The sequence below is a fragment of the Euprymna scolopes genome, chromosome 46 (assembly GCF_053919585.1).
Source record: "Euprymna scolopes isolate OS-2025 chromosome 46, ASM5391958v1, whole genome shotgun sequence".
Lineage (NCBI taxonomy): Eukaryota > Metazoa > Mollusca > Cephalopoda > Sepiida > Sepiolidae > Euprymna > Euprymna scolopes.
The window spans coordinates 73,903,030-73,930,733 of NC_136527.1; the positions used below are offsets into that span (position 1 = coordinate 73,903,030).

At 34.9% G+C, this 27,704-nt stretch overlaps 1 protein-coding gene across 2 annotated transcripts in view; it reads right to left on the bottom strand.

The window, feature by feature from the left end:
- Positions 1-24,835, bottom strand: part of LOC145270927 (uncharacterized) — an 87,700-nt gene extending 62,865 nt beyond the window's left edge. For both annotated transcript variants that reach the window (XM_080126477.1, XM_080126476.1), the window contains exon 1: positions 24,720-24,835. The gene's annotated coding sequence lies outside the window, so the exon portion shown is untranslated. The remainder of the gene's footprint in view (positions 1-24,719) is intronic.
- Positions 24,836-27,704: the final 2,869 nt, after the last annotated feature.

Genomic DNA, 27,704 nt, shown 5'->3' on the forward strand with positions numbered 1-27,704 from the left:
TTATTTGGCCCATCTTTTTATTTTTAATTTTATTTTTGTTTTTGTTCTTATCTCTATATTCTTCTTGTTCCTCCTCTCCCCCCCCCCCGAACTAAGTCTCTATATCTAGTACACGACCTGACCTCAATTAAGCCACCGGTCAAACTTTATGATTCTTTGATTCTATTTGAAGAGATATCTATGTATGTACATGTATGTATGTTCATGTGTGTATATGTATGTATATGTATATATATGTGTGTGTGTAAGTGTATTTGTATGTATATGTATATATGTATATTGTGTGTATGCGTGTGTTTGTATATGTGTGTTCATGTGTATATAAGGATGAATATGCACATATGTTTTCACCCCACTTCCTACCACTTACCACTACCTACTCTCCCTAACACTTCGCCCCACTAAAAATAATATAGACTTCTAATGAAAAGGTTTCCACCAGACTTTGAATTATTATCGCTGGACCCACAAACAAATTTAAACAAGCACTTGCCCGATTCGGATATCTACACAGCTATGCGGATTACCCAGTATATAGCTTGGACATTATTACCAAATGGATGTAAAGAACGTATAATATGGATTTTACCAAGCAAGTTGGATCTACAATTCCTCCTGCTACAAGACTTCTGATCAATGTATTATTTTCACTTTGACTTTCCATGTCTAACTGACTTTAGCAAATAGGGTGCATACCTTTATAACTATTTGCTAATATTTTCTCTCCTCTGATGAGATGGTAGACATCGAAACCCTATAGGTTAAGGAGATTAATTTTCTAAAACATTCTTTGTCTTGCTTAGAATAATAAAAATTCTTTGATATGAAACTCAACCACTTCATTTCATTTCAATGAGAGTTTTTTGAAATTCATTGAATTACAATTTAATATATATTTGTTTATATATATATATATATATATATATATATATATATATATTTGCTCTTATATATATATATATTTGTTCTTATATATATATATTTGTTCTTATATATATATATATTTGTTCATATATATATATATTTGTTCTTATATAAGAACAAATAAGATAAATGATTAAGATTACTTTATAAATATTAAGTCTTTAATATTTATAATATACTTTAAGTTGGCTATTTAGGATTATCTTGGTAAATTTAATTGTAATTCTTATTTTATATATATATATATATATATATATATATATATATATATATATATATATATATATATATACAAGAAACATAAATAAAGTAAAATTAACATGTAAAATTTTTTTTTCGACAAAATATCTCAAATAAAGACAAATTATAAATCCTTATTCCGCAAAGTTTCAAAGAATACAAAATTCTTCTCTTCAAAGGGAAGAAATATGTTAGTAAATTAAATTCATACAAAATTTTGCTGGTTTTAGCATTGTATGAAACTGCATTATATGAAAGTGGTCATAAAAAGGCAAAAAAAAAATATTTATAAAATATTTATAAAAATGAAAAACAAACTGAAATTGGTAATTCCAGAATGAAATGAAGACTTTTTGTGTAATCAAGAAATGAAGAAATGTTATTTTAAATATATATATATATATATATATGTATATATATATATATATATATATATATATATATATATATATATATATATATATTTGGAATTTCAATCAATCACAATTCACAATGAAGTTTGGTGATATTCCAATCTGATGTGGTTAAAATGAATAATCCAAAGTAGTTAAAATATCTATATATATAAAGCTGAACGTCTGTGTGTGTGTGTCTGGTCACGAATAGGCTCCTATATGGTTGACTATTATAGAAAACTGATCACATATAATGATAGAAGATGTATCGAGATACAGGAATAAGTATGTTTGATCTGGCATAATGATGATTCATTAAAATTGTGGGGTCTGTGTTCGCGCCTGGTCCACAAAGTATGGAAATAAAAAAATAAAAAATTAACAAAAAACGTTTACAAGTGTTTTTGATATAGATGTACATAAGATTACTTTGATAAGTATGTTTTAACTTAAATAGGGATGGTATAATAAAATTGTGGGGTCTGCGTTCGTGCCTGGCCTCCATAGAATGAAAATAGGCACAAACTTTAATAAAGACTTTTCATATCTATCTGCATAAGTATACTTTGATAATTATGTTTCAGTTTGAAGAAATATAGTATAATAAAAATGAGGTATTCGTTTGCGCCTGGCCTCCGTAGAATGGAAATATGTCACAAAGTTTTACAAGGTTTTTTAATATAGATCCACAGAATATTGTGATAAGTGTTTCAGTGTGAACAGGTATGGTATAATAAATTATGGGGTTTATCTATTTTATTTTTACTTTCATCATATTTTGCTTTGGTTTTGATACCCCCAAATTCGAAGCTATCTCTTTACAATTCTTCCTTTTCATAACCTATCATACTTTCATAAATCAGAGTCCATTTTCTGTAGGCTGTTTTTGAACCCAGTCAACGACAGGTACTTTTGCTAATATATATATATATATATATATATATATATATATATATATATATATATATATATATATATATATTTAATGAAAACAAAGGGATGTAGTGTTTATCTGATATGCACAATGGTAAACTTCAAACTAATATAATTATTTTTATATATATAATATATAATATATATATATATATATATATATATATATATATATATATTATATAATATATGATATTATTATTTTGGAATCCTTTCTCTCTAAAGAACTATTTTGCATTTCGTATCAACTTGAGAGGATTTTCATGCAAGCTTAAATATTATATGCGGTTTGTTTATATATATATATATATATATATATGATGATTGCAACGTCTTGTCAGACGAGTGCCACTCCCTCAGACATTTAAAATCCATGAGCCCAAATATCTGAGGGAGTATCTATACAAATATGATGTTACAGAGTCTTAGCTTTGTACGACAGCTAAGTCTCTCTCTCGGTTCAAAATGTTGAAATCCAGCAACAAGCAAGAGCAAGATAGCCAGCAACAAGTTAAACTGCAGACCAGCTTAATGCGGGTACTGGTCTTCCGCTTCATGGTTTTTTAAATCAGAGATTTGCTTCTCCTAGAATGAATATATATATATACAACATTTTTTCACTCTTTATTTGGCAATTTATAACTACCATAAATTGCGGTTTCACTTGATGCCTTAACTAGCAAATTCTAACATTGCTACAAATATAATTTGCTGATTTCTTTATGTCCTCTGATGAGAATAATAACAAGAATAGCATTCTTTGAAATAAGGACTTTGTAAATTGTTTTCTGGAGTATTCAGTCGAACAATAAATTTTGATTGTAAAGTTCAACTTAGTTTTAATTTTCTTTCTCTTATATATATATATTTCATATACATATTATTATAAAGATAATTTCCTATTGATTTTTATATATTATAAAGTTGCGATTATATATTATGAAGTTGCCATTATATATTACTAGCAGGGGGGGTACCCGGTGTTGCCCAGATGTTTGGAGATGTGTGTGCGTTGGGGAGGGGTAGATCAAAACAACCCTGTTTAAAAAAAAAATGTTGGCCGGGTGTTTGGCGGTGTAAAAGAAAAAAGAAAGTTTTAGTAGAAAGGTAGGCTTGAACCCCGAACCTTTGACGCGGAAGTGGAAATGAAATGGAAAACAAAAACCTGCAACCTAACCATCTCGACCACGGGAATAGATGAAGTGTGTTAAGTTGACGTTTATAAAGCGAAATTAACAGGTGCGAGAACGGATTTCATGAGCAAAGCTTCTTTCTTAGAACTGCACGCCTGTGGAACTCTGTTCCGTCTGCCTGCTTCCCTCCGGACTACAACTTGGATATTTTCAAGTCTAATGTTAACAAATTCCTAATGAACCGCCCCCTAATTAAACACTTCATAAAATCTCCTCACTAACGTAATGTACTTGCAATAACCCTTATCCCTGAGTGGCTTCCGGGCCTTGATAAGTGGTGATCACTGTGTAAAAAAAAAAAACTTGAAGACAGCCATATTGTAGTCAGCCGGAAAGCAGGAAAACGGAAGACAATTCCACAGGCGTGCAGTTCTAAGAAAGAAGCTTTGTTCATGGAATCTACGTTTAGGTTTAGGCACAGATAAAGAGTGGGGGGAATTATTGATAGTGTTTACAGCTAGACGAGTGTTTCTTGTGAAAGTTTGGCGAGGGGGGACCATAGATTGAAGCTCAGTCGAACACTTTCCATGAAAATAACGATACATCAGAGACAAACTCGCAACATCTCTTCTGTGAGATAGAGGTTGCAAGGAAGAGAAAAGGACATCTCCTACGAGGCTACGAAGTCTATTTTGAACTCTATCAAGGCAAGCCAAGTCCTTTCTAGCAGCTCCTGCCCAGATGTGGCAACAGTATTCCATCCTTGGACGTACCTGGCTCTTATATAGATAGAGAATAGCATCAGCAGTGAGATATCTACCGGATCGATAGAAAGATCCCACCATTTTTCCAGCGGCCTTGGCAACAGATTTAATGTACGTGTTCCATTTAAGATCAGGAGTAATGGTCAAGCCAAGAAGCTTGTTAAAACTTGAGGCCTCCTGAAGACGAGAGCCATTCATTTCAATTGATGCCAGATGTGGATCAGAATGTTGATGATGTAAAGAGAGAAGCTTGGTTTTAGATGCATTAAAAGTAACCAGCCACTCCTTACCCCATTGTACTACGTGCTCAAGATCAGAGGAGAGACAATTGGAGAGAACTTGGTCGTTTACTGTCTTAGATGTGCTACCATAAATGGTAGTGTCGTCAGCATAGATGTCTACAAATGATGTAAGGATGTGATTTGGAAGATCATTAATATAGATCAGAAAAAGAGTTGGGCCCAGGATGGATCCCTGAGAGACACCGGCATTAATACTGTGAGCTTCTGATTTTTGCCCATCAACTACTACTCTTATGAACCTATCAGAAAGAAATGATTTAATAATTGAGAAGACATTCCCAGCAATACCATAGCTAGAGATCTTATGAAATAAACCTTTATGCCATACCCTATCAAAGGCCTTAGATATGTCAAGAGCAATTGCCCTAGAAAGGTTGCCTCCGTCGAGAGATTTGCTAATCCTATGAGATATAACTGTAAGCACATCTGCTGTAGATCTAGCAGAACGGAAACCATATTGAGTGTGACTAAGAAGGTTATTTTTGTTGAGATGGTTGATTACTTCTGTATTTAACAGATTCCAGCAACTTACTCATGACGCACAGGAGACTTATTGGCCTGTACTGAGAGGGGGATGAGCGATCACCTGAATTCTTAAATACAGGGCATACTGATGAAATTTTCCAGGGAGATAGGAAACTATTCTCCTTAAGACAACGTTTAAACAGTTTTGTAAGTATGGGCGCTAGTTCAGGTTGAAGTTTTTTGAGTACTATAATTGGAATACCGTCAGGGCCAGTTGCTTTACTGGAATCAAGGTTTTTGATTAGCTTGGCAACATCACGTACAGATATACGTATATCACATAGCGTGTTTTCTGATACAGGAGGAAATATTGGGGGTTGTCGGTCTTGGTCGCAAAGGGTAGAATTAGCTGCAAAGTTCTTGACAAAGAGTTTGGCTTTGTCTGATGCTGACGAGATTACCTCAGGTCCATTGATAATAGTTGGGATGGAGCACACGCTTCTGTTCAGGATTCTGTTTGCTATTTGCCAAAACTAGTGGGAACCAAGCCGCTGCTCAGCTACTTTGAACTTAACAGATTGAGCATACAACTCTCTTGCATTCTTTATTACTTTCTTACAATAGTTGCTGGCAGTCCTGAAAGCGGCTTTAGTTTTCATACATCTATTACGTTGGAAACAGTGTAAAAAGTGATTTCTGTGCGCAATGGCAGCAGCATTCTGGAGAGAACCATGGCTGACTGTTAGGTTTTTGCTGAAACTTTTTCGAGGGTATGAAACGGTCAATACCTACAATTAACCATTCCGTCAGGTCTAATACTATAGAGGACACATCCTTTTTAAATATGGAATGCAGAGGTAGATCAGATATAAATGTACGGAAGCTATCCCAGTCAGCCTTAGTGTATCGATATACTGTACGATGGAGAGGTACGTCTGGGGACTTATTACATTTCATTTTTATCTTAATTGATACAACAGAGTGGTCGGAAGATCCAAGAGACGACAGAACAGAAACTGAACATAGTTCAGGGCAAGTTGTGAGAAAAAGGTCTAGTAGGCTCGCATACTGGCCGTCATTGTCGGGCACACAGGTGGGTTCCTGAACAATCTGAGTGAGGTCATAGGCAATGGAGAAATCATGACAGAACCTCCCTCATCATCGGTCTTGTTAGAGTGAGTCAACCATTCGACATTGTGAACATTGAAGTCACCACATACGTGAATGTTAGCTGAAGGATAAGCAGATAGGACTTGGTCAATTTTCTCAGATATGCTTTGAAAGATAGTAACTCCGCTGTTATGGGGGTGATAGAGAGTAAATATAAATGCGAGCTAAAGCAACCCGGAAGCACATATAGGGTAAGTTAGGATCTTCCCTGGAGATGTCCCTACCACATGGAACGTTATCCCTAATATAAGCACATATTTCATGCCCATGGTGATCTTGGGGGTCAGATTTAGAAGTTAAGTTAGAGTATCCTTTAATTGCAAACTCTTCTAGGGAAATAGCCTGTTCAATGCCAGTTTCACTTAAAAATAAAAGGTCTGGTTTAGTCTCCTGTAATTGGGTTTCAACCTCTGGAAGGTTAGAACGTAGACCCCTGATGTTGGAGAAGGAGACATGGTAGTAGGGGTCTACGTTGGAAGTTGGAGAACCGGGTTTAATCGTGTATTTTTTCTTGAAACTTGTCATGATGAATTTTTGGAATTTGTGGACTAGGTCGTCAGATTTACTTAGAGCAGGACAGAGAGGGGAAACTAAGAGAGAAAAAGAAACGAAGAATTTTTTTTTTTTATTTGTAGCTAATGATAAGGTAAAGCCGTAACAATTACCCACTAGTATGGCATCGAGAGGCCCCACCAGAAGCTACTGCATGGTCCAGAATCCATTCACCAAATGGCAATACAGCAGCTCCAGTACTTTGCACCTGCTGATAGGACAGCCTCCTTGGTGGTTAATCCAAGGTTCGGGTCCCTGACTATCAGGCGGATAACGTCAGCCCAGACAAAACGTTTACCTCCAGCACCCTTACTAGTGACATTGCTACAAGGATAGACATAGAAACAGAAAATTTCCGCCATCTCTGCCAAATGTTCGCGCAAAATACTGCCAATCTAGAAAACAGCTTTTTCTTCTCCCTTTGTCAGAAAAATCACTCATTAAAAAATGAGGACTGAGGGACAAATAAGAAGAAGCGAGAGTAACAGGAGCTGCCGATAACGCATCCACAATGCGTTTTCTACTCTCCCCCCCCCAAAAAAATTAAGTATTCTACTTAATAAAAGTCCAACGGACGTGTTTAAAGGAAAGTATGGTGATAGATTCCCCTCTCACGAACTAAGAATGAGTACAAATTCGTAATCTATTTTTGCAATCAACTTGGTAGATAAATAAACATTTATGGACGAGAAAAAAAAAGCTAGCATTTAATAAAACAGAAATACATAAATTAAATACTGAAATAAAATGGAGTTATTAATATTTGAATCTAAAAATAAAAGTATGATTAAAATTGAAATCACTTATCTCAACAAAAACACGTCCGTCTCCATAATGTAAACTGAAATGAGGAATTTAAGTTAACAGCGTTCAAAAAGATTTTTTTTTTTTAAATTAACCGTTAAAAGAAAAGCGTGATTTTATTCTGAACTTTAGCTAGTCACGTTTTAAGAAACTTACGATAAAAAAGAAAAGCGGATGGGGGGGGGGGGTTCTTCCGAAAGTTACATAAATTAAATACTGAAATAAAATGGAGTTATTAATATTTGAATCTAAAAATAAAAAGTATTCTTAAAATTGAAATCATTGAAAAGTTGTGATTATATATTATTAAGTTGTGATTATAATAAAGTTGTGATTATATATTATAAAGTTGTGATTATATATTATAAAGTTGTGATTATATATTAAAGTTGCGATTATATATTATAAAGTTGTGATTATATATTATAAAGTTGTGATTATATATTATAAAGTTGTGATTATATATTATAAAGTTGTGATTATATATTAAAGTTGCGATTATATATTATAAAGTTGTGATTATATATTATAAAGTTGTGATTATATATTATAAAGTTGTGATTATATATTATAAAGTTGCGATTATATATTATAAAGTTGCGATTTAAAAAATAACAAAATATATTCATATGACTTGGGTGCATCAGCTTGAATCAAAATCAAACCAAAACTTACGAAGACAAAAAATATATGTGTATATATATATATATATATATATATATATATATATATATATATATACATATAACTTGAGTTCCTTCAGCTATAATCAAAACCGAAATCAAAACTTATGAAGAATTCTTCGTAAAATTATTTGTTACGAGAAATGGAAGGTCATAACAATTAAACGATAAGTCACTCGGAAGAAAAAAGATGTAAGCATGACACACAAAATAACACATATGTTATCATATTAATATATAGACTAGCGAGACCTGTTGAAATTCCACAGAGGACTCATTCATATGTAATATATTGATGTTGGCATTCTGTAGATGTTCAGTGTAAATGGAGACGCTCTGATATTATTGTAGATATTTTGTTTAAAAATGCAAATATATTTATCTGAATCCGGTCGTAAATCATGGTTAAATATATTTAAATTCTTGCAGATTTCATTTTTTTTTACCTATGCACATCTCAGAAAAAAGGGGATTTTTCCTGGGGGGAGGGCGTAACTTTCCAAACAAAGGTGCTTAACTACTTAATCATCTCACAGACCGGAAACATATATTTTTTATCCTCCGATTTATCAAAGAGTGACCTGTTTTCAGTGGCGTCTGTGTGTCTGGACGATTACCCGGTAACTGTTCATTAGTTTTTCCTGAATTTTTGCCCGGTCGTAAAATATGCTTAAATATGATATTTTAATGCCTGCAGATCTCATATATATTATTATAACCAATTTACTATCGATTCTTTATTTCAAAAATAAAAAATATAAATACAAAAAATATATATTCAGCTACAACCAAAACTTATGTGAGAATTTTTGCTAAAATTATTTATAAAAAAAAAAAATAGATGACTTGAGTGGCATCAGCTATGGTTAAAGCCAAAACTTATGAAGAATTCTTGGAAAAATTATTTATTACAAGAAATGGAAGGTCATAACAATTAAACGACAGTCACTCGGAAGAAAAAAGATGTAAGCATGACACACAAAATAACACGCTATCGTATTAATATATAGATATGTATATGCACACGCTTGTATTACTCTTCATACACACACACACACACACACACACACACACACACACACACACACACACACACACACATGTATATAAGTAAGTACATAAGCACCTTGACCCCCAAAATCAACAGAGATTAGAGCATTCCTTTTTTTTTTTTTTTTACAAAGAGGTCACCACTTATCAAGGCCCGGAAGCCACTCAGGGATAAGGGTTATTGCATGTACAGTACGTTGTACATTAGTGTTGAGATTTCATAAAGTGTCTACTTAAGGGGGGCGGTTCATCAGGAATTTGTTTACGTTGGATTCGAAGACATCCAGGTTGTAGTCAGGTGGGAAACAGGCAGACGGAACAGAGTTCCACTGGCGTGCTGTTCTAAGAAAGAAAGAAGCTGTGTTCATGGAATCTACGTTTTGATTTAGGCACAGATAGAGAGTGGGGAAAATTTTTGACTATGCATTCAGCTAGACGGGTGTTTTTCGTAAAAGATTGGCAAGGGGGGACCAGAGATTGGAGCTCAGACGAGCACTTGCCATGAAAATAACGGTAAAACAAAGACAGGCTCGCAAAGTCTCTTCTGTGGGAGAGAGGTTGCGGGGTAGAGAAAAGGGCATCCCCCACTAAGCCACAAAGTCTATTTTGTACTCTGTCAAGGCAGGATAAGCTATTTTTAGCAGCTCCTGCCCAGATATGGCAGCAGTATTCCATCCTTGGACGTACTTGGCTTTTATATAGATAGAGAATTGCATCAGTAGTGAGATATCTTCTGGAGCGGTAGAAGGATCCCACCATCTTTCCAGCGACCCTAGCAACAGATTTGACGTACGTGTTCCATTTCAGGTCAGGAGTGAAGATCAAACCCAGAAGCTGTAATGACCTGGTCCCTATTGATTGTGGTGTAATGTTGGTTCTGAGCAGTTCTAGGAGGTCCACCCTCCCAGGCTTTGCTTTCTCTCTTTTGAGAAAAGGTTAGTTTATTGTTAATCGCCTGAGGCGCCCTTACCATTACTTTTTTAATACTCACTTTCCGACCCTAGTGTCACGATTTTTACGGTGGGAGAGAACTAAATACCCAAATACCTAGAACAAAATAGGGTAAAAAAAAAAACAACAACAAAGAAATGTTACCAAATTCAAGATAAGTTACTCTTCTACCTACCCGGATAAGTTTAATTGTGTTTTAACATATTTTAAAGCTTTTTTTAAAAAGCTTATCCTTTTCTATGAATACTTATTAAGAATTACGTTTATTTAAAAAAAAAAAAAGTACAGAAAAATCTTTATAAAGTACGTACTCGTCGCGGAATGAAGATTTCATATTCCAAAAATCACATAAATTGATATAATAGTTTTTGTTTTTTTTAACAAAGAAAATCAAAATTCATGATTTTTAGCGATTAATACTAAATTGTATCCATTATAAGATTGATTCTGATCTCGATAGTTCGAATTGAGTTATCTCTCTCTTATTTATTAAACAGGATTGATCAAAATTCTATGTCTATTTTCTTAATTAAAACAATACTTGATCAATTTATGTGATTTTTGGAATATGAAATTTTTCTGTGACGAGTACGTACACCGTAAAGATTTTTCTCAATTTTTTTTTTTTTTTTTTTTTTCCAAATAAGTGTAATTCTAAAGAAGCACCTTTTTTTTTTCTCTGTCTGCTTCGGACTAAAAAACAAAAAAAAAAACCTTTAAAATATGTAAAACACAAATAAAATTATCTGGATAGGTAGAAGAGTAAACTCTGCTTGACTTGGCCTTCGGGACAAGATCACAGTGTAGTATCTGTTCTTCAGATGCTGCACTTCAATTTCATGTTCTCTGTCAGTGGAGGAGAAATCCTTCATGACTGAGACAATTTTTATTTTTGTTCCTTTTCTCCACATTAAAAAACGACCCTGGTGTCAAACTCTGTCCCGTGGGGAGGCATTGTAAATAGGAACTCTGCTTGCCTTTGGTAACGTGTATTTGTTGCATATTTGTGTTTCACCCCCTTCTTTATTCTGTTTTATCGTTATTTCCATGGCAGGTGCTCGTCTGAGCTCCAATCTCTGGTCCTCCCTCGCCAATCTTTTACGAAAAACACCCATCTAGCTGAAGCCACTGTCAAAAATTTTCCCCACTCTCTATCTGTGCCTAAATCAAAACGTAGATTCCATGAACACAGCTTCTTTCTTTCTTAGAACAGCACGCCAGTGGAACTCTGTTCCGTCTGCCTGTTTCCCACCTGACTACAACCTGGATGTCTTCGAACCCAACGTAAACAAATTCCTGATGAACCAGATCAAAGTGTAGTATCTGTTCTTCAGATGCTGCACTTCTATTTCTTGTTCTCTTTCGGTGGAGGAGAAATCCTTCACGACTGAGACAATTTTTATTTTTGTACCTTTTCTCCACGTTAAAAAACGACCCTGGTGTCTAACTCTGTCCCGTGGGGAGGCATAGTAAATAGGTACAATTAAACGCAACCATTACTCCTCATCTTTCGGCTGCTGACAATAATCACTCCATCTCACTAACCCCTGTCAGTAAGCACAAAAGTACATCTAACGATTGATACACCAAAGCAAAGCAGTAACAATCTAAACATAATCTCTTGTATGTGGGGTGGTTCGGGGTTGGGTCCAGACTATTTCGTGTGAGTGGCGTAGGGGGTGATTTAGCTACTGCAAAAACACAGCGACAAATTACTCAAATGTAGGTTAACCTGCCGTAGGCTAGCAATCATGGAGGCGGGGCGTGGCGGGTGGGGGTGAGCAACAGCACTTTAACCATTGGACGCTTCGTTTTATTTAACTTATTTGCCCACAAAACTAAAACCTACAACATACTTTGGTCACGTAGGTATATCGGATATTCATATTATTGTAGACTAGCTGGCAGTCCGGTGTTGCCTGGTCGTACAATACGCTTAAACATGATATTTTAATTTATGCAGATTGCGTATGTATTAGTAAGTATTACAGAATCAATCCTCTATTGATTACTTGTCATGGGTGTTTTGGAAGTGTGTGTTGAGCAAAAAAATAAATAAATAAATAAAAGTTGTAGCAGACAAGCAGGCTCGAACCCCCGCTCCCTGTAACGCGAGGTGATTTTGAATGGGTTTTGAATGAGCAAAAAAAAAAAAAAAAAAAAAAAAAAGAAAGAAAAAAAGGAAAATTGCGAGCGTTAAAAAAAAAAAATGGTAGTAGGCAAACAGGCTCAAACTTGTACCATGAAGGAGGAAAAGAAAGTGAAAAAAAAACAAACAAACAAAAAAAAACGTAACGTGTTAGCTGTTACGCCCATCGCCAACCTGGAAGCGACATAGGTTTAAATTAAGGTTAGACAATCAAAAAGAGGCGATGACTTTTGAAAATATTGCCGAAAAAAAACAAAAAAACGATCCCTCCCTGTAGAAAAGTGCCAAGTTGAGGGTGAAGGAATTAATGTTTTTGGCCAATTTTTTTTTATATTTGTCGTCCGAAGGGTCGACCTTCAAAACGATACCAATCTCATGATAATCCATCGCCTCTGTCGAAAGTTATAGGCATACATACATACGTTTAAACAGACAGGTGAGATTTATATTATAGACTAGCGAGGGTACCCGACGTTGCCCGGGTGTGTGTGTATGTGTGTGTGTGTGTTGGGGGGGGGGGTAAAAAATTTAACAAAAAGTTTGGGTAATTAGGTAGTAGGATCGAACCTGGAACGTTGAGGCGAAGGTGCAAAAGAAAGTGTGAAAAAAACCTGACAATTTCCCCACTCGCCCACGAAGGAAGAGTAACTGAACAGAGTTTAATTCTAACAATGAAAAAGTTAAATGTACAGGTGCGCGATTTTAATGATCACGCCACAGAAGTCCCGCCGTGAACATTTACTGCGAGACAGTTTTTATGGTTTCGTTTCCCAACTTTTTGTTCCGCCAAAATGTTGTGGGGGGGAAACCAGCTCCCCATAAAGAGGAGAGTGTCGATATGAATAGCAATTGTCTGATATAAGGAGTCTCCCCCATATTGATCAAACGCCCATTGCTTTCTGGACGTTCCTGGCTTTTGTGCCGGGAACCGCACCTTCGCTTCAGATCAGTTTCGCTTTTATATGAATCAGCCGAATCAACACGAGAGGCGCCGAAATAGCAATAATCGTGTAAAATTTGACATAGATAAATCTAGACGCGACGCGCACCTGCAAATCCTAGATATTATTATCTAGGGGGTATATAAACACTTCTAAGCGATAGTACCCCCCCCCCCGGAAGTCCGGCGAAAAAAGCCTTTGTTGGACATACAAAAACTCTCATGCGTATTTTGCCTTTTATATATATATAGACTAGCGGGGGTACCTGGTGTTTGTAGGTGTGTGATTTGGAGGGGGGGGGGTAGATAAAAAAAAGAAAAGAAAAGTTTTGGTAGGAAGGTAGGCTCGAAACAAATATAAAAGAAAATGGACAAAAAAAAAAAAAACACAGCGATAAAAAGTTTTTCGTAGGTGTGTGTGTTGGGGGAAGGGGGGGTTGATCCAAATCCTATGTTAAACTTCTTTTGAAAAATCGGAAAAAAAAAAAAAACAGCGATAAAAAGTTTTTCGTAGGTGTGTGTGTTGGGGGGGGGGGGTTGATCCAAATCCTATGTTAAACTTCTTTTGAAAAATCGGAAAAACGAAAAAAAAAAAAAAAACAACAAACATGATGTAAAAAAAGAAAAAGCAAAATAAAAAAAGAGCCTTGGTAGGTAGGTAGTATCAAACCCGGAACGTTGAGGCAAAAAACTTGGTAAGTAACTGAAACTAATTTCAATTTAACATTTATAAATGGCAAGTGCGCGGCGAATCTAATTAGGTCAAAGAAAATGAAATTCCGCACTTAAAAGAACTATTCCGCAGTCAAAATTGAGTTTTTTTGTTTTTTTTACCCAGAGTTTGTTTTTTTACCCAACTTTGTCTGGTTTTGTTTCCCAACGTGTCGGGGAAAACCAGCTCCCCCTTTATTAGGGTAGTGTCAAAATGAAAGCAATTGTCTGATATGACGGTGAAAACTGACACTGACCAAACGTTAATTTGCTTTCTGGACAACCGCTGATTATACTGAAAAGCAAAACGAACATGCGGCGATCGAAAAAAATCTCGAAAATAGCGCGTAAAAGTCGGGCAAATTAAAGATAGACGCGATCCCCGGTCTTAACTCGTAGGTATTATGATTTAGACACTATATAAAAAGTTTCACACACTAACACACATTTTCACTTTTATATATAGATTATTTCTTTATATTAATGTATATCTATATCCATCTATATATATATATTAATTTTTATGCTTATTATTTACATATGTTATCTATTGTTTATAATTAGTTTAATACGATATGGGAACCATCTATTATATTAATCTCACCTGTCTGTTTAAATGTATGCTGTCTGTATGTATGTTTGTATGTATGTATGTTGTATGTTGTATGTCAGGTCATGTCATATGCTACTGGTACCATGTAACCCAGTACTACCTGCCTCATGGTCGGGTCACCCGCGACTAAACTGGTTCCCCCACCAGACTTGTTTGGTGAGGAGGGCGGCTAGTCTCCCTGAAGGATTAAAAACAAGACCTTCCAAAGGGCGAATGAACTCTTTTTCTGGGGTCAACGGCCAACTAGCACCGTGTATATTTGTGTGTGTGTGTGTGTATATGTGTATTGGGGTAGAGAGGGATCCAGTAAGCCGTGGTGAAGGCAACCTTTCTAGGAGAAGCAAATCTCTGATTTAAAAAACCATAAAGCGGAAGACCATTACCCGCATTAAGCTGGTCTGCAGTTTAATTTGTTGCTGGCTATCTTGCTCTTGCTTATTGCTGGATCTCAACATTTTGAACCGAGAGAGAGACTTAGCTGTCGTACAAAGCTAAGACTCTGTAACATCATATTTGTATAGATACTTCCTCAGGCATTTTGGCTCATGGATTTTAAAAGTTTTGAGGGAGTGGCACTCGTCTGCCAAGACGTTGCAATCATCATGTATGCATGTATGTTTTTGCGTTTGTATGTATATATGTATATATATGTTTGTGTGTGTATGTATGCATATGTGTATATATGTATGTCTGTGTGTAGGTGCATATATATGTGATATGTAGGTAAATGTATGTGTATGTATGTATATGTGCATATGTGTACGTATTTGTATGTGTATATGTATGTATATGTGGTGTGTTTGTATTTGTATATGTGTGTATATATGTGTATGCATATGTATGTATATGTGTATGTATGCATGTGTGTATGTATATGTATGTGTATTATGTATTGTGTATGTATATATGTATGTATATATGTGTGTATGTTTATAGATGTGTGTATGTGTATGTATGTGTATATATGTATGTATGCGTGCATGTATATATATGTATGTATACCAATGACCGTCTTCATCGGATAGTTTGGAGAAATGTGGTATCAGACGCAGCTGATGCCATTAGAGATCAAACCTGTATTTCCTGCCATCAGGTGTCACATCTGCGGCTGGGGTTTCAGAGCTCCGATCGGACTCATATTGCACCTTCATTCAACACGGACACTAACAGACCTCCGTGTCATCGTCAAAATCGACGGACTGCCCGAGAGAGAGAGAGAGAGAGAGAGGGAGAGAGAGAGAGAGAGAGACGGTCAGACAACATGATCAGTAATAGCGGAACTTTGGTTGAGTTTAACTATTCAAAAAGACGGCTTAACAGGAATTTATTTACATTAGATTTGAAAATGACCATGTTAATGTCAGATGGAAAGCAGTCATACTGTATGGAGTCTCACAGACGACAGTTTTAGGAAAGAAACTCTGCTCATGGAATGTTCGTTTAGTTTGAGGTACAGTGATCATGAGACGACACTGAAACACAGAATCAGGCTAGGTTGGGCGGCTTTCCAAAAACACAGCACCATTCTAAAATCAAAAGAGGGTGCCGATAACCGCTAAAGTAAAAATTTATTTAATTTATGTCCTCCCAGTAGTTTTATATGATCCTGATTGTATCACATGGACTAAACAACTAGCCAATCGCATTGAGTCGTTTTAAAATTATGTAATGTGTTTCATTACAGAACATCGCCTGATCAAAAAAAAAACCCAAAATATCCACACTCTGTCAAACTACTTCCCTTCCCTCCTCTATTTGACAAAATCAAAAGTAAAACCCTTAAACTTTTGGGCCATATCAAACAATCAATAATTGGCTTGTCAAAGTTATGCTTTGAGGGTATGTTAGAAGGCAAAAGAAACAGAGGAAAGCCAAGGTGAAAGCAGAGAGAAAATATTTTTGCTTGGACATTTCTTAACAGTTGGGCGTCCCTCAACCAACTTGCCCTGGATCTGAAGGAATAACAAAAAATAAGTCATGTGGGTTCGCAACCCGCACCAAACGAAAGATGCGACTCATAATGATTGAGGTACAGATAGAGTGAGAGAAGTTGTTGACGATAGTTGTACCTATTTACAATGCCTCCCCACGGGACAGAGTTAGACACCAGGGTCGTTTTTTAACGTGGAGAAAAGGTACAAAAATAAAAAATTGTCTCAGTCGTGAAGGATTGATTCTCCACCGAAAGAGAACAAGAAATGGAAGTGCAGCATCTGAAGAACAGATACTACACTTTGATCTTGGCCCAAAAAGGCAGTTGTAGCAAACGTTTTACAGGGAGGAACCATGGATTAGAGCTCAGCTGAGCACCAACCATAAGAGTAACGACAGAGCAACAACAGACTCGCAACGTCTCTTCTGAGAGAAAGAGGGAGACGAAAAGATCCATGTTCACTAAATTTTGAAAACTGCTTTGTACCCTGATATATCTGATATTGGTATTAGGGTTTGTTTTACAATCAACAGAGGTACGAAAAAGTAGACAAAATTTAATAAAATATAACAATTAAATGTTACCAAAGGCAAGATAAGTTACTCTTCTACCTATTTGGAAAAGTTTTTAAAATCGATTTGAAAAACATATACTGGCGAACGATCAGTGCAAACGAGAAAATGACGGAGAAAACTGACACCGTAAATATTTAAAGTTTTGAAAATGACTTAACATAAAATTTCACAAAATACTGTTAGAAACTTACCCAATATAAGTTACCACGACACAAAACAAAATATTTAGGGTGTCAGTTTTCGCCACCATTTTCTTGTTCGTACATATCGTTCGACTGTCTATGTTTTTCGGACTGATTTTAAAGCGAGTAAAACCACTAAAAACCTTTCCAGATAGGTAGAAGAGTAACTTATCTTGCCTTTGGTAACATTTATTTGTTATATATTTACATTTTTTACCACTTTTTCGTACCTCTGTGAATTGTAAAACAAACCCTGGTATTATTGTAGATTAGCACCTTCCATCTCTTTCAAATGAGATTCTAGAGCAGTTTCACATATTAATTTAACGTAAAATGATCCCCCCATTTATGGGTCATTCTAGCATTTTAGGACAGTTAACTGAAACATGTTCTTTTTTATTATTATTGCTATCAAAGATTATTTATTTATTTTTTATTTTACAAGGAAGTCACCACTTATCAAGGCCCGGAGGCCACTCGGGGATAAGGGTTATTGCGTGTACAGTAATCAATGGGATAGTATCGTAGTAATCGCTAGTAATGGAGATTTGATAAAGTGTCTTACTTAAGGGGGCGGTTCATTAGGAACTTGTTTATGTTGGACTTGAAGACATCCAAGTTGTAGTCAGGTGGGAAACAGGCAAACGGAAGAGAGTTCCACAGGCGTGCACTTCTAAGAAAGAAGCTTTGTTCATGGAATCTACGTTTTGATTTAGGCACAGATAAAGAGTGGGGAAAACTACTGACAGTGGTTTCAGCTCGACGGGTGTTTTTCGTGAAAGATTGGTGAGGGGAGATCAGTGATAGGAGCTCAGACGAGCACTTTTAAGCACGAATCGATAAAAGTAGTGACAAATGCATATAAACATGAGAATTTTTGTGTGCCGTGACATGCGCAAAAAATCTGTAAACAAAATGTTCGTTAACTAACTTACGGAAATAAAGTGTTCATTGGGTTTGTATTGCTGTACACATAGATTCGAAAAAGTTGTCAAAAAAAGGGAAGACCAGAGATTGGAGCTCAGATGAGCAGTTCCCATGGAAATAACGTATCAATTGTTCTCGGTATTAATTGTAGATTAATACCCTCGCCTAAATCACCTTCTCCAAAAAATGAAATTCTACTTTTTTAGGCAATTATGTGTGCACATCTTGAAAACCTTAATGAAAAGAAAAGAAAAAAAAAAAACATTAAAAAAAATGATAATTATTTTAGGATTTTAGCACAATTTATAAAACATATAAACTAAACATAAAATTTTATTTTTTACTCACGTTCACCTCTAAGGCATATCACCACTTGGCTGTAAAGGACTACTATTTGGAATTATGCCTAGGAAAGATTAACAAGATGTTGGTTTACATTACATTTAAACTTCTGCATTGTACAGTTAGGTAGCAGCAAGGGAATTCCACCAAAGTCTAGATGTTTGAAGGATGAAACTATTAGAGTAGAAAGCTTCCTGGCATTTAGGGACCTCAACTGTGAAGGGGTGCGATTTTGTTGCTAAGCGGGTTTGTCGGGCATATGTACGTACGTCGAGGAGGCACAAGTCCTATGAGTTTATAAGTCGGGGGGGGGGACACAAGTGCAACGAGTTCATCCAAAACCAAACTCCTATCCTTACATCATCAACGTTCTGATCCCCATCTGGCATCAATTGTGATGGATGGCTCTCGTCTGGGTGAGGCCCCGTGTTTTGACAAGCTTCTGGGTTTGACCTTTACTCCTGATCTGAAATGGAACACGTACATCAAGTCTGTTGCCAAGGTCGCTGGAAAGATGGTGGGATCTTTCTATCGCTCCAGAAGATATCTCACTACTGATGCAATTCTCTATCTATATAAAAGCCAAGTACGTCCAAGGATGGAATACTGTTGCCATATCTGGGCAGGAGCTGCTAAAAACAGCCTATCCTGCCTTGACAGAGTACAAAATAGACTTCGTGGCTTAGTGGGGGATGCCCTTTTCTCTACCCTGCAACCTCTCTCCCACAGAAGAGACGTTGCGAGCCTATCCTTTTTTTATCACTATTTCCATGGCAGATGCTCGTCTGAACTCCAATCTCTGGTCCCCCCTCGCCAATCTTTTACGAAAAACACCCATCTAGCTAAATCCACTGTGAAAAATTTCCCCCACTCTATATCTGTGCCTAAATCAAAACGCGGATTCCATGAACAAAGCTTCTTTCTTAGAACTGCACGCCTGTGGAACTCTGTTCCGTCTGCCTGCTTCCCACCGGACTGCAACTTGGATGTCTTCAAGTCCAACATTAACAAATTCCTAATGAACCGCCCCCTTAAGTAAACACTTCATCAAATCTCCACACTAACGTAATGTACTTGCAATAACCCTTATCCCTGAGTGGCTTCCGGGCTTTGATAAGTGGTGATCACTGTGTAAAAAAAACAAAACAAAAAAAACAAAAACATTCCATTAAAATATTTGTAAAACAGGCACAGAGATGCAACATTGTGGCGATGGGACAGGGGTTGGAGCTTAGTTGACAAAGTGGGATATATTAGATTGAAAACTCTTTTTTTTTTTGATCCTATCCAAGAAAGAGAGTCTTTTCAGTTATTCCCAGTCTGTGCGAGGTCAAATGATTAGTAATTCACATGGAAATTAGAGGTAATACACTTATCTGTTTTATTAGAAACGAGCTCCAAATTTGAGGTAATATCCAGAATGTGGAATTATCCCGTAATTTGATTTTCAAGAGTATAATGCATAGTAACTAACTTCGACGAAGATCCGCTTGTGTGTATGTTTGGGGACCAATCAAGACTCTTTGCGGGTGCGGAGACATCGTATCTTATTCGAGATCAATATTCATTTGCATTGTATGTATGTCCATCGATTATAACAAAATGATGTACACATATCCAGAACTTTATAGATTAGATTGACAACTCTTTTTTAGACCCTACCCAAGAGGGAGAGACTAGCGGTAGATGCACCAGCCCAGATGTGGCAACAATACTCCATGCATGGGCGAATTGCGGTTTTGTAGAGATACAGGATACTCTCAGGTGTGATTCGTCTTCTAGCTTGATAGAGGGAACCCACCTTCTTTGCAGCAGTCTTTGCAATGTCCGCAATGTATTTGTTCAAGTTCATATTGCCCATGATTGTTAGGCCGAGGAGTTTGAAAGAAGAATTCTCAGGTAGGGTTTATTTGTCATGGATATTGACGGTTGGAGAGGTGTCTTGTAATTGTTAAAGGAGAGCAGCTTTAGGTGTATCAGAATTTTTGTAGGAATTTTTGACACCCCTAACATGAAACTGCAAATAAAATATAAAAAACTCGTAATTTCTCTTTTAAAAGTGGGTTATTTATTTTCTTTATGGATTATAATTCCAAAATAAACTATTAAAGTTGTATAAAAAGTAATAGAAATATTTTTTTTAAAAATAGTAATGAAATTAATTGAATGTTACGAGTTCAGTATTTTTCAATTTTTAAACTTTAAAAATCCATCAAAATTTTTCTATTGATTTTATTTTTACAATATTTTCAGGGTCAATGTGAAAATTTTATGCTCTTTCCAATAAAATGAATATAATATTTTAGAAAACGTTTTTTTTTAATTCATGCACTCCCCCCCATTTTCAAATGTCTATTAAAAAGTAAATAATTAATTTATGTACCAAAGTTTTATATATCACAAATTGAAGATAAAAGATCAATAAATAATATATTCAAATTTAAAACAAAAAAAAGTAGTGTTTTTTAGAAATTTACCTGTAAAGTCCGAAGTTTAAAACCTTTTTTTAAAAAAAAATACGTTGTTTGTTTTTTTTGTTTTTTTTTTAATGAAACCTTGGTCCTTGCTCCTTTAATTGACAAAAAAAAATTAGGGCTTAAATTACATTTTTCGAGGAGTTATAAGCTTCGAAAGATAGTGGGTGGAATTATTCAATAGTTTTCACGAAATTTCTGACACTGCTAGAGCAGCTTAGTCTTACTAGCATTAAATGCTACCATTCATTTACGGCTCCATTCAGTCATTTTTCTAATGCTTCAGCCACTTGTCTTAGATTTATGTACATCCGTTCTTCCCTCAGGCATGTTATAGGGCATTATATCATCAGCAAATATACCCATCTCGGACACAATATTTCCAGCAGTTCAAAATAGTTAATAGTAAAAAAACAAAACAAAGCAAAAGCAAATAACTGTATAGTTTTAAACTGCTGAAACTGTTTTGAAGCTTTTTTCCATTGCATTTTTTTAATGCATTGTAGCTTTGTACGAGCCTTTTTCAAGTCTCACACAAAACACACATTCATATTTCAAGCTGTCATATACATACGCGCACACAAACATACGTGCCCACGTCCACACATGTACACTTATTCACGTTCGCGTACATACACTCACATTCACGTATATATACACACACACTTACGTATACACATGTACTCACACACGCGAACACGAACACAGCACATGGACGACGTCACTTCCGCTTTCTAAGGAAATACACATGCGCAAAATACACTCTGGAAACGAGTATAAAAACAAGGCGATAAGCTGTTTCTAATCCTCTTTAGAACCAACTCTCAATTAGAGAGGTTGGGTGAACAGGCTGCCGCCGTTTCGGCGCGCGCGCCAGCGCACCTCACGCCCACTTCCTACTATGTATGGGGCACGAGCTAAAGACTGTATGTATACATTCTCACTCTTTCTTTCTCCATCTACGACTGGCCACTAAGAACACCTTAGCGTAGTTGACTACTAACTGATGACAACTCTAATATCCTATCCTTTGTCTACACGCTGGACTACCATTCTCAATTTTCCTACAGCATTTATTTCTCTTCCCACGCGCGAACAAACAATAGTGACCCGAACTTGAGATGAAAACACATTTCCTATGCTTGCTACAACACTAGTCCTGCAACGGACATTGGTTACATACGCGCGGACATGTTATAACTAAAATGTTCATTTCTTTCAACAGCAAATAAATGATATTTATATATCCTAGTCCCCTACAGCTTAACTGGCAGAGAGTTTAATGCCTGCAAAAAACTAATTTAAAAAAAAAACTGACTTATTCTACTGCTAACCCTCAAGTCTGGGGGTGGCTTTCAACTTAGACTTAGGGTTAGTTTCAGAAAAAATAAGTTTTTCTTTTTAATATTTTTATATGACTCTCAACAGTTAATCATCGTTTTTTTTTTTTTTGTGAAAATTTTGAAGTAAGATAAACTTTTTAAAAAAGTTTCAACATGTTAAAAATATACAGGTCGTTGCCGTTTCGTAGAAATTATTATCATTTTATTTATTCATTATTTAAAAATTTGGTAAATTTTTACGGCGTGCCCCATTCTAGCTTTTCTTCCTAAAAATCGAACATTTTGCTCGGTATCAGAGCAAATTGTTTTTTCGCTGTAAAAAAAAAAAACCCCAAAAAACTACTTGATGAAATTAAGTGAAAATTTTTTTCGGAGAACATCGTTCCATAACGGATACATACAATTGAAACTTTTTTTTTCGATATTTTCATTTTTTTTATGTACAAATTGTACAAATACCAAATAAAATTATTGAAAAAAAGAAAATGAATTTATTTATTTAATTGAATGAAAAATATTCTTTATCAAAATTATTGTAAAAAGAAAAGGAATTTCGGGTTTGTATTACTGTACACATAGATTCGAAAAAGTTGTCAAAAAACAAATATATAACAAATAAATGTTATCAAAGGCAAGATAAGTTACTTTTCTACCAAACTGGATAATTGTTTTAGTGTTTTTATTTAATGTAACATGTTTATTCAGCTTGAAAAACATACAATGTATTGGAAAATTTAACGTGGGTAATGATTTTCGAACCGATTACACGTTTTCGTAAATGTTTACTTTAACTACAACAGAACACCGACCAATAAAATTTGTTTCATATAGGTTTTCGGGGTTGCTGACAACGAATCTGATATCCAAACCCGTCGCAAATTTACCGTTTGCATGGTATTAACCCCTGAACCCTCGCACTATTTTGTGCCAACTCACCGTCATCGTTTATGGGGGTTATTCAATTATAGAACTTGTACAACATGTAACAGGTGCTTTTGCAGTTTAATTTACTGTTTTTCCGTAAGTAACGCCTCCCCCTCCCCACCAATTTACAGTAAGTAACGCGCCGACATACACCAAGCAGAAGAACTGTTTAATTTTTTACAAAAATTCTGCAGGGCGGTGGAGGGACGGGTGGTGTCGGCGCGTTACTTACGGTAAAACAGTAGATTAAACTGCAGAAGCAAAGCACCTCTTAAATGTTGTACAAATTTTATAATTGGATACCCCCCCCTGCAAAAAAAATAAAAAAAACGAAAAAGAAAAATGTTTTTGTAAACCGCTCGTGAAAACTAAATTTTTTTAGATCAATTAAAAAGCATCAAAAACTACGTAACACAGAAAAATGAACCACATTTGGTGGTTTTTTGAAAACTTTCTTGCTTGTTATTTCAAATGTCTGCTTAAAAATTCTTCCGCGATGTGACAAGTCACCTTACTACACGCGTCCATATTGTAAGAGCATAAACGATGGCGGTGAGTTGGCACAAAATGGTGCGAGGGTTCAGGGGTTAATATCATGCAAACCGTAAATTTGCGACGGGTTTGGATATCAGATTCGTTGTCAGCAACCCCGAAAACCTATATGAAACAAATTTTATTGGTCGGTGTTCTGTTGTAGTTAAAGTAAACATTTACGAAAACGTGTAATCGGTTCGAAAATCATACAGTAGTTATCAATATTTTAAAAAGAAAAATGGCGGCATGCTCGCTGTTGAACATGGTAAGTTTGGGAAAATGAGTTCAAACAAACAAACTATACAAAATACTGCCAGAAACTCACTCAATATATGTTACCGTGACATAGGCTGACATATATTCAGTGGGTTTTTAACAGTATTTTGTATAGTTTTTTTATTTTTAACTCATTTTCCCAAACTTACCGTGTTCAACAAAGAATCGGCCGCCATTGTAAATTTTCCATCTGTACGTTTTTCGAGCTGAATGTTACATTAAATAAAAACACTAAAAACTATCCAGTTAAGTAACTTATCTTGCCTTTGATAACATTTATTTGTTATATATTTGTTTTTTTTTTGACAACGTTTTCGAATCTATGGGTACAGTATTACAGTAATACCCGAAATTTAATTCCACCGAAAATAATAATTTTAATTGAACGGAATTTTTTTTTAAAATAATTTTTTTTTTAATTCATATTTACCTGATTTATTTCTTTTCAAAAGATTTTAAAAGAAATATTCTTGAGATCTGCAATTATTTCACGTCTTTTTTTTTTTTTTCATAAAGAAAATAAATGGTCGTCTTTTTAGTTGGCAGACGATTTCGGAATTAGAAGACAACATCGAAGAATATATTAAATTGATTTTTTTTTTAAATCTATTTTTTCTATAAAAATGCATGTAAAAAATTTTACATTAAAAAGTTTTAATAAAAAACACAAAACAAACAAACAAAAAAAAACACCTTTACACCTTTTTATCACTGATGACTTCGGAAAATTTCGGAAAATTTTGGAAAATACCAGAAATTTCCAAAAGGTTTAATTTTGTTAGAAATTTAACATAATCCAAAAAAATATATATACGTCAAACATAATATTTCGGTATTTATGTAGAATAAGGATTGTGCAATCGTCGGAATTTTCCGAGCAGGTTACGTAAAATGCCGAAATGTGCCGAAACGCTGAGCTAACGAAATCGTAGCAACAAACGTCATTTAAGAAAACGTTTATTTATTATAAAAAATGAAAATAAATAAATAAATAAATAAATAAATAATAATAATAATAATAATAACAATAACAACAACAACAATAATAATAATCTAGATTTTAAAAAAATAATAAAAATTATGTAAAAAAATAAAAAAAATTTTTTTGCTATCAGTTTGTTATTTAAAAGTGGATTTGTATTACTATGCACACAGATTCGAAAAAGTTGTCACCCCCCCCCCAAAAAAAAACAAATATATAACAAATAAATGTTATCAAAGGCAAGATAAGTTACTTTTCTACCAAGCTGTATATGTTTTTAGTGTTTTTATTTAATGTAACATGTTTATTCAGCTCGAAAAACATACAGTTTTTACTGATGTATTGGAAAATTATAAATGGCGCCCGACTCTCTGTCGAACACGTTAAGTTTGGGAAAATGAGTTAAAAATTAAAAAAAGAAACTATGCAAAATGCTGTTAGAAACTCGCTCAATATATGTTATAGCGACATAGGCTGACATATATTCGATGGGTTTTAACAGTATTTTGTAAAGTTTTTATTTTTAACTCATTTTCCCAAACTTACCGTGTTCGACAGAGAGTGGGGCACAATTTAATAAGCGGCACTTGATTTAATGGTTTATTTTATTGATGCTACACCGTAATCAGGTGATTAAAATTTTAGCAGCCGAAACATTGGGAGTCAAAAGAGTAAGGAGTTCCCAGATTCGTTGTCAGCAACCTCGAATGCCCCTAAAAAACAAATTAGAGTAGTCGGTGTTCTGTTCGAGTGTAAGGTAATATTTACCAAAAAAAAAAAAAAAAAATGTAATTTTTAAATTATTTTTTGGGTGATGGAAGGGGGGGGGTGTATATTTCTATTTATTGGTAAAACCTGTCAAGTGTTGTTTGGGTTTTTTTTTTTTTCTAAAAATGAAATGGAAATTTGAATATCGTTCCGACGTTCCATATTTAAAATGTACACATAGATTCGAAAAAGTTGTCAAAAAACAAATATATAACAAATAAATGTTATCAAAGGCAAGATAAGTTACTTTTCTGCCAAACTGGCTACATGTTTTTGTTTTTATTCAATGTAACATATTTATTCAGCTCGAAAAACATACAGTGTTTACCGACGTATTCGAAAATTCAAGATGGCGCCTCCTCACACCCTCTTTAACACCGTAAGTATGGAAAAAGGTGTTATAAATAAAAAACTATACAAAATACTATTAAAAACCCGCCGAATATATATCAACCTATGTCACGGTAACATATATTGAGCGATTTTTTAACAGTATTTTATCCGGTTTTTTATTTATAACATCTTTTCCCACACTTACCGTGTTAAAGAGAGAATCAGACGCCATCTTGAATGTTCCAATACATCGGTAAACACTGTATGGTTTTCGAGCTGAATAAACATGTTACATTGAATAAAAACACGAAAAATATATCCAGTTTGGTAGAAAAGTAACTTATCTTGCCTTTGATAACATTTATTTGTTATATATTTGATTTTTGACAAATTTTTCGAATCTATGTGTACAGTAATACAAACCCCCAATTTTTTTTTTTTTTTTTTTTTTTTTTTTTTTTTTTTTTTTTTAATGTATAGCACGAGCACAGTTACGACGTATCGGCGATTCGTGCACAATTTGCAAATATAAGAATTTTTATATAATAGTAGTATTTTGGGAACAAGAAGATTTAGTCAATGTAGTTGCCCCACTGGTGTATCAGAATCAGCCATTAAAAATGCCCTATATGAACTAGAATAAATCATATTACTATCTTTCGAAACTTATAACTACTTGAAAAATGTAATTAAAACCGTATTTTTCTTTTTCAATTAAAAGAGCAAGGACCAAAAAGTTATATGCAATATTTGTTTTTTTTTAAAATCGATTTTCTTTAAAAAAGATTTTAAGAAATTCAACGAAATTTTACTTACTTCGATTATAAAAAATATATATAAATTCCAAAAAATCACTTACCTATAAAATTTTTTTTTTTTTTTTTTTTTTACACAGTGGTCACCACTTATCAAGGCCCGGAAGCCACTCAGAGATAAGAGTTATTGCAAGTACATTATGTTAGTGTGGAGATTTGATGAAGTGTTTACTTAAGGGGGCGGTTCATTAGGAATTTGTTAACGTTGGACTTGAAGACATCCAAGTTGTAGTCAGGTGGGAAGCAGGCAGACGGAACAGAGTTCCACAGGCGTGCAGTTCTAAGAAAGAAGCTTTGTTCATGGAATCCACGTTTTGATTTAGGCACAGATAAAGAGTGGGGGAAATTTTTGACAGTGGATTTAGCTAGACGGGTGTTTTTCGTGAAAGATTGGTGAGGGGGGACCAGAGATTGGAGTTCAGACGAGCACCTGCCATGGAAATAACGATAAAACAAGGATAGGCTCGCAACGTCTCTTCTGTGGGAGAGAGGTTGCAGGGTAGAGAAAAGGGCATCC